At 46.2% G+C, this 20072-nt stretch overlaps 1 protein-coding gene across 2 annotated transcripts in view; it reads left to right on the top strand.

Annotated features, from left to right (window-relative positions):
- Positions 1 to 20072, top strand: part of DST (dystonin) — a 1569532-nt gene that overhangs the window by 631528 nt on the left and 917932 nt on the right. The gene's annotated exons all lie outside the window — the stretch shown is intronic.

Genomic DNA, 20072 nt, shown 5'->3' with positions numbered 1-20072 from the left:
AATTGCGCCAAAGGTTGAGGGAGGTTCAGGGTGGGGATCCAGGGTATGAGTCAATTAGCTCAAATCTTCGCCAGAATTTTATAATCTGCGTTTAAATCGATACGGGCCTGTAGGATCCCAGGGCTGTGGGATCCTTGCCCGGTTTGAATAAGGAGAATACATTGGCCGCACATAAGGAAGGTGGCAGCAGGGAATTGTCTATTGCAGAGCTATAAAGGGTGTGCAGGTGTGGGAGAAGTGTATCAGCATATTTCTTAAAAACTCTGCGGGGAGCCGTCCGGTCCTGGTGCCTTCTCCAGCACCAATGATGATAGTGCCTCCCGCACCTCATCAACTGATATAGGGGAGTCCAATGCCAGGTGCTGGTCGAGGGATAACGTGGGCAATTCTACTGAGTCCAAAAAGACGCATATCTGCTGGGAGTTCCCATGCGTACTGGATGCATAGAGAGTAGAATAATGACAAGCCATGGCTGTGTGGATGTCAAGTTGCCTGCATCGCATATTTCCAAAATCATCTCGTATGGTGTGAATTGGACATTGAGGATGCTCTTGTCGTATAAGATAAGCAAGTAGTTTACCTGCCCTATCTGATGTGGCATGCGTGCGTGCTGGATGAGCTAAGAAATTGTGACAGCGAAACTTGTACAAGAGCTCAACCCGGGCAGCATGCATTGCGTCTAATTGCGCTTTAGTCTCAGGGTGGGTGACCAAAATGGATTTGTAACAAAGGAGTTTTTGTTCGAGAGCACCCAGGGAACCATTGAGCTGTTTGCGCATGTTCCATGTTAGGCCTAAGAAATGTCTCCTAGTTGTGTCCTTAAAAGCCTCCCACTCTAGTGACAGAGAGCCTGTGGAGCCGATGTTGTGCTCAAAATAGTCTAGCAGTGCCGTTCCCAAGGAATTGCGAAAGGCTTGATGGTCAAGCTCAGCCGGTGCAACCGCCAGGTAGGGATCGGAGGGGCCCTCCTATCCAAGCTAATCGTCATGAGCTGGGGGTTATGATCTGAATGTGTGCGACCAAGATATTTAGTGTCCTGAAATAAGGGAAGCAGTATAGAGGAGGCCAGTATGTGATCCAGCCACACATGCAGGTTGTGGACGGGTGAGTACAAAGAGTATATACTTGTGCCCTGATTACGTGCGCACCAGATACCGGACAGGGACCAGTGCCGAAGCCAATTGTGCAGAGCTTGTGCATTAGATGATGCTGCAGTGCACGTAAGGGGTGGGAAAGAACGGTCCAGCGAGACATCGGGAACTGAATTGAAGTCTCCACCCAGGAGCCATGGGATATATCGCTCCAGCGACACGTTAGATAGACCTTAAAAGAAGGTGCTCTGTTCAACATTGGGGGCTAAATTGAAACAATTAAGAGGGGCTGCCCATTAAGTTAAACCCTAAGGAATACATAGCAACCCTCAGTGTCAATCTCCACCTCCTCCTCCAAAGTGTTTCCTGCCTTCACCCAGATCAATACGCCCCTTGCCGGGGAGGAGAAGTTACTACTGTACACCTGTCCCCCCTAGCGGTGTCGCAACCGAGCAGCTTCAAGGCGTGTCAAATGTGTTTTCTGAAGTAGGGCAATGCCAGCAGATCTACGCTGTAGATACACTAAGGGGCCTATTCCGATGTCGGACGGAACTAAGTCCATCCGACATCGGGCAGGAGCTGTTACCGACTGACATGCTATCGTCGATTACAGCCCTGCTAGTACGATGCGACCGAACAGGGTTCGGTCGCATTCGTATATCTTGCAATGCAAGCATGCTTTCCGACTGGAAAGCATGCTTGCAATGTAGAAAGCAGGGGTGCAGTTCATCCCTGCACCCTGGGCCGGCACCCCAAAGTGCCTGCCATGGGTGCAGGGATCAATGGAGGGGCACCACAGGTGCCGCCATCCGGCGGCCTCACACCCATAGGGGCCCTGCTGGGGGCCCCCAGAGACAGCTTCCGACTGCCTTGTTGTGCCGGACAGACCGGCATGAAAAGTCAGTGAAAAGCTGCCATCGTACTTCCTCGGTTGCACAGAGGCGACCGGGGGAGTACTGGATGATTTCCGGACTGCGGACAGGCTCTTCGAGCCTGTCGTCTGCAATCTGGAAATCCGAGTCAGATTTCTTTCCGACCGAGCCCATCGGAATGGCTCGGTCGGGAAGGAATCCGGCCGGCACTGACCTATTCGGTCGGAAGGGCTCCGAACAAGGTTCGGAGCCCTTCCGTCCGAAATCGGAATTGGCCCCTGAATGGAATATCTACGCATGGGTGTATGGATTCCTCTTACGTTCCAGGTGATGATATTAACATGTGCCATGGTGTAGGGTTGTAGTGATGGGACTCAGTCAGCAGAGCAGTTATGGAATATAAGAGCACATGGTGTGGCATCGCGTCACAAGGAATAACAGGAACTATTCAGGGTAAACCGAAAATTCTACTTCCAAGTTGTGGAACGGCATGAGAGCGAACTCCCAACAGGAGGTGACCCAAACAGATGTGCTGAACAATGGCAACTATTGCTCAATCAGACTTTGAATCTGGAAAGGGCAGGTGAGTGCGAAGCTAAGCCTTGTAGCCCACGCCCCAGTTAAATAAAGATGAGAGAAGAGGAGGAGAGAGTGTTATCGTGTGTGCATGCTGTGGTGCTGACACGTATTATATCATCAGATTGTGTGTAGGTAATCTACCGGCTAATTACTTAGTGGGGTGTATGCGGTGATACAAAGCTTATTCAGGGCAGTCAGATGATAATATCTGAGGTTTGGGAGCGAAAACAGGGAGGCGAGGCTCGTCTGAGTCTACAGACCATGCCAGTAAGGAGTCAACAACCCCTCCGGACCTGGACGGGGATGCTGTGGAAGCTAATGGCGATCTCATGTTATGAAGAGCTGCTGCCACGCGTGATACCTCCTGATGTTCTGTCAAAATCTGCTCTGGGTCCGGGACACTAATCGTGGAAGTATGTTGGCGTGTTCCTCCTCCTCTCCCACTACGGCGGCTGCGCATGCCCCGTCTGGAAGTTGAGGAATCATCAGGTGGTCTAGATAACGTGGCCAAGTCCTTCTCCTCCAGCCAGTATCAAGCGTCAGATGAGTCACCACTAACCACCCACAGATGATCCTGGAACAGCAAAGAATAGCGCAGATTAAGTTTCCGCAGCTGGTGCTTCACAGCCCCAAAGGAGGCCCACCGCTTCTGTACCTGGGCAATGTAATCTGGGAAAAATAAGGCTGTAGTGTTCTGAACCGTGGGCCCTGGATGCTTTCTGATTTCCCTCAGTATTGTGTCTCTGACTCTGAAGTTCAATAAGTGAATAGAAATGGTCAACCTATAAAGCGCTCTGATACCCTTGGGTCCAGATAGCACTATATAAAACGATTGGTTGTGCTGATACTTCAGCAGTGCTGGAGAAAGGGAGCAGCACGCACGCGCGCTACTCTGCTGAAATTACCATTCTAAGCGCTGCCATAACTTTTAAAAAATCGCTTTTTGCAATTTAATTTCTAAATTGTTTTTACCTTGTTTTTAGCACGATCTTTGTGTGCCCTCTCACTTGCACCCTAAATTGGGCCCCCCACCGCGCTTTTCGCGGAGCTATCTCATTTTCTTCTCAGCCTTCGTGTTTGGCGCCGGGCGCCATCTTGGGGGTGGTGTGGAGCGAGTGTGCCACTTGTGGGAGCGCTCTAGCGCTCATTTACAACACAGGTGAGCCCTACTTAAGGCGAGCTAGGTAGTAGCTCGACCTGGAGAAAGGGAGCAGCACGCACGCGCGCTACTCTGCTGAAATTACCATTCTAAGCGCTGCCATAACTTTTAAAAAATCGCTTTTTGCAATTTAATTTCTAAATTGTTTTTACCTTGTTTTTAGCACGATCTTTGTGTGCCCTCTCACTTGCACCCTAAATTGGGCCCCCCACCGCGCTTTTCGCGGAGCTATCTCATTTTCTTCTCAGCCTTCGTGTTTGGCGCCGGGCGCCATCTTGGGGGTGGTGTGGAGCGAGTGTGCCACTTGTGGGAGCGCTCTAGCGCTCATTTACAACACAGGTGAGCCCTACTTAAGGCGAGCTAGGTAGTAGCTCGACCTGGAGAAAGGGAGCAGCACGCACGCGCGCTACTCTGCTGAAATTACCATTCTAAGCGCTGCCATAACTTTTAAAAAATCGCTTTTTGCAATTTAATTTCTAAATTGTTTTTACCTTGTTTTTAGCACGATCTTTGTGTGCCCTCTCACTTGCACCCTAAATTGGGCCCCCCACCGCGCTTTTCGCGGAGCTATCTCATTTTCTTCTCAGCCTTCGTGTTTGGCGCCGGGCGCCATCTTGGGGGTGGTGTGGAGCGAGTGTGCCACTTGTGGGAGCGCTCTAGCGCTCATTTACAACACAGGTGAGCCCTACTTAAAGCTCGCCTCCTGCGCGCAGCGGTGACGCGCAGCGGGAGCGCCGGACTCTCGCCGGAGTCAAGCCAGAGTCCTGCCCGTCTGCGCCCGTCAGCGTCCCGGAGGCGGGCGGAGCGGCGGGGGGGACTCTACCACCAGGGATGTGTCCCCCAGGGACCTCTCTTCTGCGCTATTCCCCTAGCGAACTTCGCTCATTTCTACCTCATGGTGATGGGTGTCGCACGGTATTCCCTGGTCGCTACCATGGGAAATCCCGTTGCCCGGGTTGTGGCTGGCGCCCGACCCGCTCGCTCTTCTCACGGCCCAGCAACAACGTCTCTAGAATGGGCTTTGGGTGCATGCTTTTGAACACTAGGTCTGCCTGCAAACATGCGCAGGACATCTATGAGCTTCTAGATGTAGATAAACCACTATGCCTTATGCTCACCGAGACTTGGTGGGGTGACTTCTCTAATACTGACGTCGCCCTGGCAATCCCGCCCGATTACAACATCTTTAGAAAGGACAGAACCAACGGAAGGGGAGGTGGAGTAGCGCTAGTGGTACGGAAGGGAACCCCTTGTGAGATCCTTCCAGCCTTTGACATCCGAGGCTCAGAAACCCTAGCCTTTTCCATCACTCTGTCCCCCCATCAATCCTTTAAGGGATTGCTTGTATACAGGCCACCTGGTTCTCCCGGCACCTTCTTTGAAGACCTGGATATGGTACTGGTGGAGCTGGCCCTGAAAGCCGAACATTTCATCGTAGCTGGTGATTTTAACTTCCGGATGGATGATTCATCCGATCCGGCAGCCGCTAAACTTTCGGAGGCGCTGACCCCGCTGGGGCTCACCCCCTATTTTCAGGAGCCTACGCATGAGAAGGGGCATACCCTTGACCAGGTCTTCTCGTCTGTGCCCCTTGAGGATATAGAGATCACTCCTGTCTTGTGGTCGGACCACTTTCTTGCAAAATTTGTCATCAAGGGCATAGTTAAATCTGTGCCTTTCCCGGTACACCAACAGGGTCGTGTCCACAGGGCTTTCCATCGTGTTACCCCGGAGATGTTGGCCCAGGCAGCTGAGGCCCATCCCTGCCTTCTTGTGGGTGATCTAGACAGGGATCTACAGACCATGCAAGACTGGCTATTGGATAGGCTAAACGATCTTGCCCCGGAAGTAACATCTCGCCCGACACCGAAACGGGTCTCTGCACCTTGGTTTACCGCTGCACTGTCGGCTACGCGGCAGCAGTGCAAGGTAGCCGAAAGAGCCTGGCGGGCGCAATATGACACTGGCGCCAAGTTGACATACAAAACGGTGGTTAAGGCTTATTACCGGGATATCCGTTTGGAAAAAAGAGCCTATCTAGCAAGGAGGATTGATGCTGCGTCCAACTCTTGCAAGGAGATTTTCTCCATTGTAAGAGAATTCACCACACCTTGGTCCAACACCTCGAACCAAAAACCATCTAGCTCCTGGGCCACGGACCTTGCTGTTTTTTTTACAAGCAAGATCCAACGCATTCAGGAGTCATTCCTGGCACCAGTGTCTGCGGGCCAGACTGAACCCGACATTACCACACTGCCACAGGCTGGGCCAGGGGCGACGTTGAGTATGTTTCCTTCTATCTCTGCTCCGGACTCTCTGGCTCTTATGGGCAATTTAAAATCGGGCTCTCCTCTTGACCCATGCCCTGCCAAATTTCTGGCGAAAGTCGCGGAGGTGATCAACCCGTTGGCTAATCCGCTTTTAAATCTTTCGCTGAGGCTCGGCGTGGTCCCGCAGGCCTGGAAGCAGGCGATGGTGATTCCATTGCTTAAAAAATCTGGCCTAGATCCGAAGGCCCCGGTTAATTATAGGCCCATTTCTTTGCTGCCGGCCCTCACGAAGATTCTGGAAAAGCACGTCCAAGGCGTGCTCTCCAACTTTCTTGAATCACATGAGATTCTGCACGCCACCCAATCGGGCTTTCGTCCCCATCTCAGTACTGAGACAGCGCTCCTGGAGGTCTCGGAAACCATTAAAGGGGTTCTGGACTCGGGGGGCAAAGTCATGCTGGTGATGTTAGATCTGTCGGCGGCGTTCGACACCGTTCCCCATGATGGTCTTCTCGCCAGACTTTTCGAGATTGGCCTACGGGGGACGGTGCTCGACTGGTTTTCTTCTTTTCTAGCCGGCCGCCGGCAGTCGATCTGGGCCCCGCCGGATTCCGCCGTGATGCCGCCTCTGGGAGTCGGGGTCCCTCAGGGTTCTATTTTGAGCCCGACCCTCTTTAACATCATTATGACCCCATTGGCGGCGCTGGTGGAGTCGCATGGTGCCCAGATCGTATCCTATGCGGATGACACCCAGCTCCTCTTCTCTTGTAAGAGAGGAGGCGACTTTGATGGGGAGAGCATTCGGGATTGCCTTGGGGCTGTTTTTCACTGGTTCCATCTAAACAGCCTTAAGTGCAATTCCGACAAGTCCGAAGTTCTTTTCTTTGGGTGCGATACAGAACCAGACTGGCAGACCTGGTGGCCACGGGATATGTTCCCTCCGTCCTGCTCCTCTCAGGTCGCTAAGAATCTGGGGGTGAAGATGGATAACAGGCTTTCCTTAAAATCCCAGATCCTGGGGGTGTCGGGCATGTGCTTTGGCATCCTCAGGATGTTGCGGAGGTTTCTTCCTCTGTTATCCGTGGAACATAGGACGCTGACTGTCCAGGCTCTGATCGGGTCCAGGTTGGATTATTCCAACGTTCTTTACCTGGGCCTCCCAGAGTACTTGGTGCAGCGGCTACAAGTGGCACAGAATGCCGCTGCCAGGGCAGTCTTTGGCCTTAGCAGGCGTTCCAGGGCCTCGGGTTTGTTGGCAACGTTACACTGGCTTCCTATCCGCAAGAGGATTGCCTTTAAGGCGCTGACCTTGGCCTATAAAGCCCTTCACAAGGAGGGAGCCAAGTACCTCCAAAAGAGACTGGTCTTTTATCATCCGACCAGGTCTCTAAGGTCGGAAGCCTTGCACCTTGCAGTTGTTCCCCGGGTAAAGAAAGCGCGCCTTGGAGGCCGCTCTTTCGGACTGCTGGCATCTCAGCTCTGGAACTCTTTACCATTGGCCCTACGGGGAGCGACCAGCCTACTGGCTTTTAGGAAGGGCCTCAAAACGTGGCTGTTTACTCAGTAGCCGGTCTCCCGCTAACTTCCGACCTACTCTTCTGTTAGTTTTTATCTTGGTGTTATGTTTCTTATGTGGCTGCATTGTTTCTTTCTCCATTAAAGCGCCGGGACACTCTTTTTGAGTAGCCGTGCGCTATAGAAATTAATAAATAACATAACATAACATAACATTCACTAAAGACAAGGCTCCTCTTCCATATAAACATCTTTTCTTTCCACTTGTAAGACAGTAAAGCCATCAAGGCAGAAATACTCTCATTCCAACGTGTTCAGTTCAAAAGACTGGACCTCACAATTCGTACTTCTCTCAAAAAGGGACCAAGCACTTCAATAACTACAGTCTCACTAGAGATCTGAGATTGGCTAATGTGTGACATCTAAAGATTCCCGAGCATCTTAGGAAGGGTAGGCCCTTCTTTGCTTATCCTTCTGCAAAGGTCCGGCGTTTCTTTCCTGTCACTTTACGCTGTATCGATTACGAAGACCATGGCTTCATCATATTTTTCCTGTCTCCTACTTACGCAACACCGGGATTCACATTGTAGGTAGCCTCATTCATTCAATCATTCATTCATTCATTGATGCATTCATGCATCCATTCCACAGTGGAGTCCAAGTGCCCGTGGCGAAGGTGTTTGTTTTCACTGCAAGATCCCCTAATGTAGTCAAAGACGGTTGTCATGTTTTGATCTTGTGCCACTTGTGCCTCTGGTCGGAGCTAAAGAACTGAGCTTGGCAATACATTTGTAACCGAAGGCCAGAAGACATTCCGATCTTGCAGCATTCAAAGGAGCTGAAATGTCTCTTGCTGTAAAGCCTATTTTTCTTTTAACAAAGGAGAATGACTTTAAAATGATGCCAAAATTGGTGAATAATTAACTCATAAGCAAGAAATTGCTAAACCCCCCAAAAATATGTTATGTAGTAAATCACTTGTGAAATGGGTTTATGGACAATTAGAATATTTGGATTCCAATAAATTTTTTAGTACACATTTGAAGCTGGATTGGAGCGCCAGGGCTCATTTCTAATCCTCTCTTGTCAGTATTACCAGAAACCGCTTACAATTCCTACCACATTCAGTGTAATGACGCGTTGGTATTTTACATATTTCCCAATCTAATTAGATGTACTGCATCTCCTAAGTATTCTGTGGCATTTTTCTTTTGGGTGTGACCATATGTAGTAAACAGCTGTGAAAGTGCACTGTTGGAGCAGGCAGCTTGGCAGTGTGCTTTGTTGATGTGCTATACCGAGTAGTAAGGGCCCAACCCCACAGGACATCTTGGCACACGATGAGCCACTCTTATGTCAATATGTCAGTATGTCTTAAGGGTGGAGTCAGTTACTGTTTTTCGATGAGCGTGGCTTGTTTTTCCCACAATTCCACAAGAATGATGTCACTCACCTTAAAACTGCCTGGAGAATCGGCGTTAAACTAAACAGCAGAGAAATACGCAAAGAAAATATTCGACCCATTTCATGTATTTTCATTGATCTTAAATTTGGCCGATCTCATTTTCTGACACAGCTGAGCTTACTTCATGAAGTAATGCACATACACACCAGTTAAAATTGCTTTCGGGTGGCAGATTTTGTAAGCCACCTACTGTAGTGAACCTGAGGAAGAAAGCCTACCCCTAACCCGTCTGTTTCCACCTGAGCTAAGCTTGTGTTCAAACAAGGATGAAGCTCTTATTACATCAGTCACCAAAACAAAATGTCTGCCGCTGCGAGAAGTCATTCATGGTCTTTAGACCATTGATGGAGGATCCAATGATGCTTCTCTGTGTTCTCCTCCTTCCAGTCCTGGAGCCATATTAAGGAAGATCCCGTGAGCACAGCCTGTGTGCACTCCTGTACTGCAGAAGGGACAGCAGATCTTAGAGCGCCTCGTCCGTAATATGAATTCGGCAGCCGCTTGCCCTGTTCAAAGAGGACATCCCATCATTTGCAGGAACATGATTTAACTCCTTTGTCCTGTGGCAATGCTATTTTAAACTAGCAGCAGTGCTTAATTTGACATGGTGGTTGCAGGTGGGGCACATCATCACTCATTTTTGGGGGGCAGTACATATTTTTCCTCATAGACTTTGATCCAGAAAAAAGACAGAAAAACACAAGAGGGGTAAAGAAGGAGGAAGAGAAAGAAATAAAGCGAACGACAAAGAGAGAAAGCAGCAATGAAAAAGAACCTGAAAGAGTGAGATAAAGAGACAGAGAATGTCTGGTGGTGGATTAAAGAGGCATGAGATGTAATGAAGACTATGTTGCCTTAGTACTCTGTACCCCAACTTTCGATAGCTCCGGCAACAGGCTTCTGCACAAAACTTTGGGCCCCAGCACTTATTCTTTTACAAATGAGGACTGAGTAGCAAGCAGGCCCACAGGCAAAGAGCCAACAAGTGATGTGCTCAACGTGGGCCATCTAGAGGACGCACAAATTTAGTATGGCACCAGTACAGTGCCATTTGGGAGGGGTATGGAAGCTCCAAGTGACTCCTTTCCTGAGGGATGCAGTCACAGTGCAAACTGACTACACCCACAACGTGAAAGGACTTCCTGCCCCCCTTCAAAGAAAGACTGGCGGTGCATCTACACAGAGACCAATAATAAGACCTTGCACCTCAGCGAGTGAAGGGGCCCTAAAGGCCCCCATAAATGGCCTATAGGGCCTCCAACAGAGCGGCGTCTTTCTCCATTGTACTTTCTCCAGCGTTCACTCATGAGGGGGAGAGAACTTTTTGTTAACCTACCGTACAGTGCTAATCTTCGCCAAGAATGAAGCCGTGCTCCCAAACCAGGACAACGTGCTATTACTATGACGCATCTCCTGGTACCACTTGTTCTTTGCTGTGCCATTTCTTGACATAACCACATTTAGGTCGTTTTACAGAGGAACAAAAATCCAGTCAGAATGCTTGTGCTAATCCCAACTAATTTACCTTGCACTCAATACCTTGAATTCATTTAAATGAGCCTTCTCAAATGTAACAATTTATTTTTCATATATTATGCTGATTACAACATGCTATTCACACTGTTGCCTGACCAGTTCTTGTAAACCATTGAGAGGAGGAAGGAAGTACATGGAATATATATTTTCCAATTTTTCTTCCCAAAAAGTTAATATTTTTTTATTTTGGAAAACAATGTAAAGAGAAGGATTACTCAGTTGCATGTGTCAAGTCACTGTATCCACCCCATTCCTCCTCCCTGACACATAAGCCTGCTGTCTCTGTGGGCATGATCATGGACAGTGTACTGAGCCACCCGGGCCGTGCGAGGACGACTGCATGTCATCAAGCACCATCTCGGCTGGAAGTGGCTGAGGCGTTAAATAAAGGAGGGGCTAACTGCTCGAGGTCAATCCCACACATCATAGCTAACGTGTGGTTGTGTCTTGGTCAGTGCGAGGGCCCAAACACTAATACTGCTTTACAACCACAGCCTTAGGTCCAGATGGGTGGCAGCGTCCCATACAGCACAGGCAGAGGGTGAAATGCTAACAATTGCAGTACTGCCCTTTATGGGGCCACACACTCCTATCCTATATGGTTAATAAAATAGAAAAAGAGGGATCTCATGTAGTGACTGCACTTCATACTTCCTTCCCCATAGTCTCCTGCCTAGCCCTGGAGAATGTTGACATCACGATGATGTAATAGAATGCTAGAGAGCTCTTGGATAGCAGTTGAGAGTTAGGGCTGAGCTGGTACCATCCTGCTCCTGGTGGGGCTATTATTTCCTTTACTTCTACTTGATGAATGCACTACTAACCTGTACCATCTTAATTTAAATAAATACACTTCATCAACTACCTGGATTACTGATCATCCTTCACTACACTTATTTTGGCGACGAGGATGGGATCCGAACCCACGCATGCAAAGCAGTTGAGAGTTAGGGCTGAGCTGGTACCATCCTGCTCCTGGTGGGATTATTATTTCCTTTACTTCTACTTGATGAATGTACTACTAACCTGTCCATTCTTAATTTAAATAAATATACTTTATCAACTATCAGGATTCCTGATCATCATTCACTTCAGCTTAGCCCTGGGAGGATAGGTGAGGGAGGGGAGTGGGCACCATTCTTCCAAAAGGTTAGTATGAGGTACCATTTCCAACCTATCAGGCCTTCCTGGTTAAACTGCAGCACCCATAGAATCAATGGTATTTGCACTTCTATAAGGTATACGCCATCAGCACCGTCCCACTCATTTTCCAATATCCCGCTGAAAAATCGACGTGCTCTGTTTTATGTTTACTGTATATTCCAGTTTTATATTGACTGGACACATTTGAACTATTGCTGCTCACATTGATATTTAAATTAGTTATAAAAATGTTAAAACACGTTCATCCCAGTACTGGTTACTGTGCACCCACCAAATTTCCTCCCAAACCTTAAAACCTGTGCTGTTACCTGGTGTCCTGTTGTAACCAACTGTCTAACATTTTCATAATTCAGTACCAACTTAAGTTTGAACTCATGTGTACATTTCCATCTAGTGTCTGGGCAATGTCACAACCAATAAACATCTGCATTAAAAGCACAACCACTTACTGACTACTAAATAAATCTAAGTTCTACCTTCTCATAAAAGTGTTAGGTATTATTGTTATGGAATTAAACAGTGCTCATCATATTGACCTAACTGAAGGATTTGATTGCCATAAGAGGAACACCTATCAGTGAAAACAGACAGTCAGAGCTCAGTGGCCTTCTAATTCGATTCCCTTATGTCTTGACGGATCTACTTAGTCTGCATCTGATGCCACAGCATACGTAGTCCCAGGGTTAGTTAGGGCCTACCGATAGACGACCCTACCCCATTCACAAGTGTGATCAGGAATTACTTCCAAACCTAGTTTGTGGCTGTGTTCTGAATATTATTTTATGGTAGTCCTGTGTTTTTAAAAGAACACTTGCTCGTATCCCGTTTGATGAACTGTTTATATTGTTGCTAACACAGAGAAGTAAACAGTGAACTACTTACTTTACAAAGACCTGCTACTATTGAATAAGGAATAGCCCTCTTATCGCAGGATTCAGCCACATAATGTTAAATTTATTATGTGTTTATTAAGGAGTTTTATAGTGAGGCACAATATTGTTCGGTTTCCTCAGAGTGCGATAAATATGTTTAAGGAAAACGTCCCAAAGCGACATTTAGAAGAAAGAAAGAGTCAAAATTGTCATGCCAGTATGCTAGCAATATTCCTGAATCCAGAGGCATGAGGATAAGATGGCACTATACGGTAGATATACAGTGTGGTGGTGAAGGTACTCCATCACAGTGGCAAAAGAATACCCTCTCTGCCAAACTGAAGGTCCACCCACCTGATTTACATTCGAGTGGACATTAAGTATGCCAGCGAGAGAGACCACTCAATTTCTGTGGATGCCATACTCTATTGGGCCATTGGAGGTTAGGTCATTCAACCACCCCCTGATTTAGAAAGGACCGTCAAATGGCCAGTTTCTACTCTTCCTTATCTCCTTGAAAAACCAAGTAGTAAGGGACAGTAAAAACATTTAAATAACCCTCAACAAGGGAGTGACAGCGGTTCCTGTCAAGGACTAGAGATGTCCTCTGGGCTTGCAGACATCTTTAAATTCGGAGTCTGAACGCTAAATCAGGCCCTTAGTCTAGAACAATGCAAATAAAAGCACTAGACTACAGAACCAAGGAAACCCTCTGAAATCACTCTCTAAGTACCAATAAATGAATTATTTCCCCACATTCAGCACCTTAAAGGTTTCGAAAATCTCAGAAAAGGAGCCTCCGGCAAAAACACGCACATGCTCCCACTAAGCTTGTGTGACTTTGCTCATAGGGTGGCAATATAGATCTTTAGACTTGGTCATTGATAGTAACGATATGCATCTTAATTTTTTCTGGTTAATCTTGAAACCTATATCAAGCATTGCTTTAAAAAGCATTTTGTTAACCATTCTCATTTTATCTCTTCTTCTGTAGGGCATTCCTTTTAGTGAACCACCACTCCTTACTCCCCACTCCCGCTTTTCACTCCTGTCTCCACATCGTAACCTTTTGATTACTAAATTCGGACTCCTTATTTTTTTTCTCATCCCTTCCTTTTTTGAGCCATGAGTATGAAGGATACCATCTTAAAATGTACCCCCACATATACATTTCAGCACACCACCAATTCAATCAGCCTGTGATGATGAATCTATTTGCCTAGTGAGTTTTGTGTTAATGACACCTTTCTCCCAGGTTCGGTGCTACTGGACATTTTATTTCAATAGTAATTGATTTAGCAAGAACAGGTGCTAAAAGAGGGAATTCGTTTCTTACACTGTAGCAGCAGATTGCCCAATGAGAAGCTTTTTCCATGACCAATCAATCAATCAATCAATCAGAACATTTATAGAGCGCACTACTAACCTGTAAGGGTCACAATGTCCCTGATAAATTGAACAATCTGAGTTTGAGATGTGGTGGTAAGTTAAGGCATTACGTGGGTAGTTGTGCTTCAGGAATGTTTACTATAAGTGTACTTGTTCAAGGGTTCCCAGTCCTGCCATTGGAGGGCACTATCCTGGAAGAATAGTACTCATAGGGAGAGTAATCATTAATGCTAAGCAAGTAGTCCCCTGAACGTAACACTAGTTTGGCAAAAAATGGCGCTGTTAAGTTAAACATGCTGTACTTCATACCTCAGCACTCTGTACTCAAGTGAAGTAGTCTGGCGGGCTGTTTGTTTTTACAATACACGCTTCTACCACAGCTTGTTCTCTCTTGCTTCGTATGCATGAGATGGCAGGCAGATTGGGTGGGTATCTTCTGCTTCATTTGTGTTGTTGTTTTTGATGGATTAGATTTTTTGTTGTTGACTTCATTTGTTTCTTTCTCTAGACAGACACCACGGGATAGCTGCTGTGTGCCAATATTTGTACAGCATTATGCTCTCATCAAAACCATGTTGGATGTTTCTTGTCACTTTAGTTTTCAATAAAAAATTGCGTATGTGTGGGTTTCATTACGGTGATCAAACTGGTTGCAAATGCACCCATATTTGGAAATTGGTGTCCAGAAATCAAACCTCTACAACAACAGGCTCCCAGACCTCCTTGCTAGTCAGTTGTGCATGCAAGGGTCCTTTCATGTGGATCTTACTCTCTAGTGAGTTTTGCATTGAGAGGCAGGACCATACCTCTGAGCCAGCCTATGCAGAGGCTTATTTGTAGGCGTAATCCACTTGACAGAGGACATCCTTCAAAGGTAGATCACTAAGTCTCTCAAGTGAAATAAACGCTGTGTGTCCCTATTTCTCCATCATGGCTTTCAGCTGTGTGCTCCTTAATCCCGACTACATTTGCAAAGACCCATGTTTGTTTTAAAAAAAACTCGCCTCCGTACTGAAAAGGAGAGAAGCTGTAACATATCAGCAAAATCAGGTGGACAAGGAATGTATAATACATTTGGAGACCTTGTCTGTAGAGTTTTATCAAAACACTGATGAATTATTTACAACTGTCTTCAATAGTTTATAGTACATCTGTATCATACACAACTACTTTAATTCCATACATGCATATACTTCCCGTTTTTACTGCTCTGACGGAAAATCTCTCGTATTGATACTAAAACATATACATCAAATAAACACATTTGTAAAAATAATGTGATATGATCGTGATAGACTGGAGTTATCTGGAATATTTATTTTTGATAAAGTGTTGTGATCCCTAAATTAACATGAAAGGATGTGACTAAAACCACATAATTATAGGGATAAGCAGTGAAACAGTTATCATTTTATTTTTTATCCTGTGTCAGTAGAGCACTTGCACTGCATGAAGAAGCTTTGAGTTATTATAGGGATAAACATAATAGCATGTTTGAAGAAGCAAAAAACGCAAACGCAGAATAATAATCAACAATAGAGCCATCATGTTGATGGACAGGAATGCCATTAAATGCCATTAAACCTTTGTTGTATTTCCAGAGGATCGCAGTAAGGCAAAGACTCAATGGGAGGTATTGCCCTAGGAGGAAGTTTAGTTGTATGCTCCGTGTAATGGGCCTTTTAATGAAAAACAATAATGCACTTGCATAATTAAGAAATGTCAGTATAGTGCCTACATGTTACCCCCCCCCAAAAAAAAAAATCTGTTAGTCACAACTTAATTGCAGGTCCTTGCTTGCAAGTGGTACTTACTTCAAATCTCGTTGCTTACAATTCAGAGGCAGGTCCCTGCTATGGGCAAAGTGTTGAAGTGGAGCAAATGGATAGCAAGAGTGCATCTAATTGAATAGAACTTTTCAATCTCTGGTCCATTTGGATATTTTTCATTATAATAATCCTATCTACTTTTCCCATGTTGTAATAGACTCCTCGTGGTTCGTTTCTCTTGTAGGTACACTTTCTTTTTACAGAGTTTGTTTTGCACTTCACAGCTTGCATAAGTCCTCTTTCAATGCATTATGGTAGATGTTGTTCATTTTACTCACCGTTTAGTAATTGTCCATTCAGATGGCTACTTTTAACTGTAGATTCCTCACCTTTAGAATATCCCTAGGTGTCAGACTCAATCTGGAGATTTTTCTTAGCAGTGCTCCCATGTGCTGGTCGGGGGCGTTGTGTGGCTTCGAGTGACTCAACACCACCCCGGAAGTGACAGAATGGAGCTACATATAAGTATCATTCACTTAAAAAACTGTTGAGAAGTATACTCCAACTATATTGGATCTGCTTGGACCATAGATAATCATTTGCCATCTTGCACTACCTCCTCCATGTGAGCATTGTTGATAAAAAGTCTTGGACTAACAAGATGCAGGTATCCCTCTATGTGCTGGTTTCAGCTTTCCTGACAGCCATCAGGATCTCTTCTTTGATCTTAAGGAAGTGGGCTTGGTTCTGAACATTTGGGTTGAACTTGTTTATTGTTTGCAAAGCTGTGAAGACCCTATGGATGTGGTCCAATTCTACGGCTGAAACGTTCAGTAATTTAAAACGGGAATGGAATAGGGCCTGAATATTTTGTGCCAGTTCTGAGTTCTGTCTCTCTTCTGGAACTCCTCTAATATGCAAGTTATTTCTCATCGAACTATTCTCTCCTTCCTCCAGTCTGTCCTGGAGATTCTGATCTTGCCATTCAAGTTCATGTACTCTAAAATCTAGTTTGTCTCTCATGTGGGCTTCTATTGTTGTTGCAGTTTCAAGTTAATCAGTCCTTAAGTCAACTTTTGTATTTTGTGGTCGAGTTCTAAAACAGTTTCTATGAGCTTCTGATGTAAGGATAGCATCTCCTTCCTAAACTTGATTATCAGGAGGCATATATTTCCTCTTGTTGAGAAGGCATCTAAGTTGCTGTCAATCAGTAGGTCAAGAATGAGTTCTGCAGGGGACTTTTCTGGAGGTCCAATTGGCTTCTGTACAGATTTGGACTAGGTGAGCATGCCTTTTTCTATTGGGGCACTTTGTGACCTTGTTCCTAGCTGCTGAAATACCCACGAAGTGCTCCTGGGGCTCAGTCACTTTTATGTACAAGTGTTTGGAGACTCCAGTCAGAATAAGGAGCGCAAGTCTCTTGCAACCTCTCGCCAAATTCCAAATGACCAACTTGAGCTATTGGTTATGACCACAGTCATTAGTCCTGTTTTTGTTTTAGATGGGTGACTTCATTAGCATCCCTCTACTTGTTGCTGTCCAACTTATCTTCCATTTGCCCCAAGACTATACAGAGGGTTGCCAATTAATGTGCCAAATATTTGAAAGGAGTTGCAGTCACTGGAACAGCATCATGAGATTGTCAGAAATGGGGTTAGCAATTCGGGCAGGGGGGTACCACTATCAAATAAATAAATTCACTGTGCTTTGGTCAACACGCAGTTCTGAGAGAATCTCTGCTCAAACTCGGGCACAAGTAGCAGGCAATCCTTCGAGAATTGTGTGCTAATTTTAAGCAGTACCAACAATTTTAAAGTAAACAACACAACACAGTAAAATTCCCAATCCAATTTAGTAATCAAAATCAAATAGGTTAAGAGGAACTGAAGATTAGGATTTTGTAAAGTTTTAACGGAATAAGCACATAGAGAAAATAACCAAGCACTATGGTGAAACAACAGTTGGTGGTGGCTGGACCTAGGCACAGTTTCTGGCTACCCATGATAGAATTGTGGTTCGCTACTCCAAGCTGTTTGTCCCAGTTCAAGTTTTTACCTTCAGACGTAGTTTCTAACTGTTTAAAACCTTCTTCTGGTCGGACCAGCAGGCCATATCTACTGAAGGCGGGCTTCTGGGCACCAGGTCTCACTAGCCAGATCGTCAACAAGGTTTGGTTCTCTTTACTCAGGTAGGCCCTTTTGGAATCAAGAATCCTGGTGCTTTTTGTGTCTCTGAAGCTTACAAACAGGAGACAAGTACTTGACCCTGGGAGTGCAATTCTAGTCCCTGAGTGTCAGCAGGGGTCAGGAGTCCTTACGTTCTTGTGTGAATCCTCTTCTTCTAGAAGCCAGGAGACAAGATTAATCTTTCAGCAGGGCTGTCTTCTTAAGATGGAGTCTTTCCAGGTCCAATAATTTTCACAGTAGTTGGTGGTAGGGATGCCAGATTTATCTTGTGCACTGGCCAGTGATAATAATAAAAATAATATGTAGATTTATAGAGCGCCTGGTTACACCACAACGGTGTGTCCCTGCACTGAACCCATGACCATGCTGCAGTGTGACCTAGCAAAAGTATAAGAGAATGCCCAGGAGGGCAATTATAAACAACAAGGGGTGGTGAGGGACAGAGTCTCTGAATTAAGCAGAATACTCTCACCCAGTCAAGAGATCAGGGCTAGATCCAACACCGTTTTTTAGCTCATTGCACCATCCCAGTTTCAGAACCTGGCTGTATGCAAATTAGTCTGTTCCTGTCCCAGTGCATGATGGGAACAGGGCAAACCAAACTACAAAAGCCAATTCTTACACTGGGAAGGAAACAAGCTTCCGGGGACCGGTTTCTGGCATTACAGCCGTCTTCGGCCCGGCTTGCTTGAATCCTGATGGTGCAATGAGCAAGGGACTCATGTCTGTGTATACCCTTCCACGCTTAGGGTGGACAAAATTATAAACAACAAGGGGTGGTGAGGGACAGAGTCTCTGAATTAAGCAGAATACTCTCACCCAGTCAAGAGATCAGGGCTAGATCCAACACCGTTTTTTAGCTCATTGCACCATCCCAGTTTCAGAACCTGGCTGTATGCAAATTAGTCTGTTCCTGTCCCAGTGCATGATGGGAACAGGGCAAACCAAACTACAAAAGCCAATTCTTACACTGGGAAGGAAACAAGCTTCCGGGGACCGGTTTCTGGCATTACAGCCGTCTTCGGCCCGGCTTGCTTGAATCCTGATGGTGCAATGAGCAAGGGACTCATGTCTGAGTATACCCTTCCACGCTTAGGGTGGACAAAATTATAAACAACAAGGGGTGGTGAGGGACAGAGTCTCTGAATTAAGCAGAATACTCTCACCCAGTCAAGAGATCAGGACTAGATCCAACACCGTTTTTTAGCTCATTGCACCATCCCAGTTTCAGAACCTGGCTGTATGCAAATTAGTCTGTTCCTGTCACAGTGCATGATGGGAACAGGGCAAACCAAACTACAAAAGCCAATTCTTACACTGGGAAGGAAACAAGCTTCCGGAGACCGGTTTCTGGCATTACAGCCGTCTTCGGCCCGGCTTGCTTGAATCCTGATGGTGCAATGAGCAAGGGACTCATGTCTGAGTATACCCTTCCACGCTTAGGGTGGACAAAATTATAAACAACAAGGGGTGGTGAGGGACAGAGTCTCTGAATTAAGCAGAATACTCTCACCCAGTCAAGAGATCAGGGCTAGATCCAACAACGTTTTTTAGCTCATTGCACCATCCCAGTTTCAGAACCTGGCTGTATGCAAATTAGTCTGTTCCTGTCCCAGTGCATGATGGGAACAGGGCAAACCAAACTACAAAAGCCAATTCTTACACTGGGAAGGAAACAAGCTTCCGGGGACCGGTTTCTGGCATTACAGCCGTCTTCGGCCCGGCTTGCTTGAATCCTGATGGTGCAATGAGCAAGGGACTCATGTCTGAGTATACCCTTCCACGCTTAGGGTGGACAAAATTATAAACAACAAGGGGTGGTGAGGGACAGAGTCTCTGAATTAAGCAGAATACTCTCACCCAGTCAAGAGATCAGGGCTAGATCCAACACCGTTTTTTAGCTCATTGCACCATCCCAGTTTCAGAACCTGGCTGTATGCAAATTAGTCTGGGTGAGAGTACTCTGCTTAATTCAGAGACTCTGTCCATCACCACCCCTTGTTGTAAATAATTTTGTCCACCCTAAGCGTGGAAGGGTATACTCAGATGTGAGTCCCTTGCTCATTGCACCATCAGGATTCAAGCAAGCCGGGCCGAAGACGCCTGAAATGGCAGAAACCGGTCCCCGGAAGCTTGTTTCCTTCCCAGTGTAAGAATTGGCTGTTGTAGTCTGGTCTGCCCTGTTCCCATGATACACTGGGCCAG

Source organism: Lissotriton helveticus, chromosome 6, assembly GCF_964261635.1.
Source record: "Lissotriton helveticus chromosome 6, aLisHel1.1, whole genome shotgun sequence".
Taxonomy (NCBI): Eukaryota; Metazoa; Chordata; class Amphibia; order Caudata; family Salamandridae; genus Lissotriton; species Lissotriton helveticus.
Note: the sequence above shows the minus strand (reverse complement) of the source record. Positions and strands in the feature narration are given on the sequence as shown.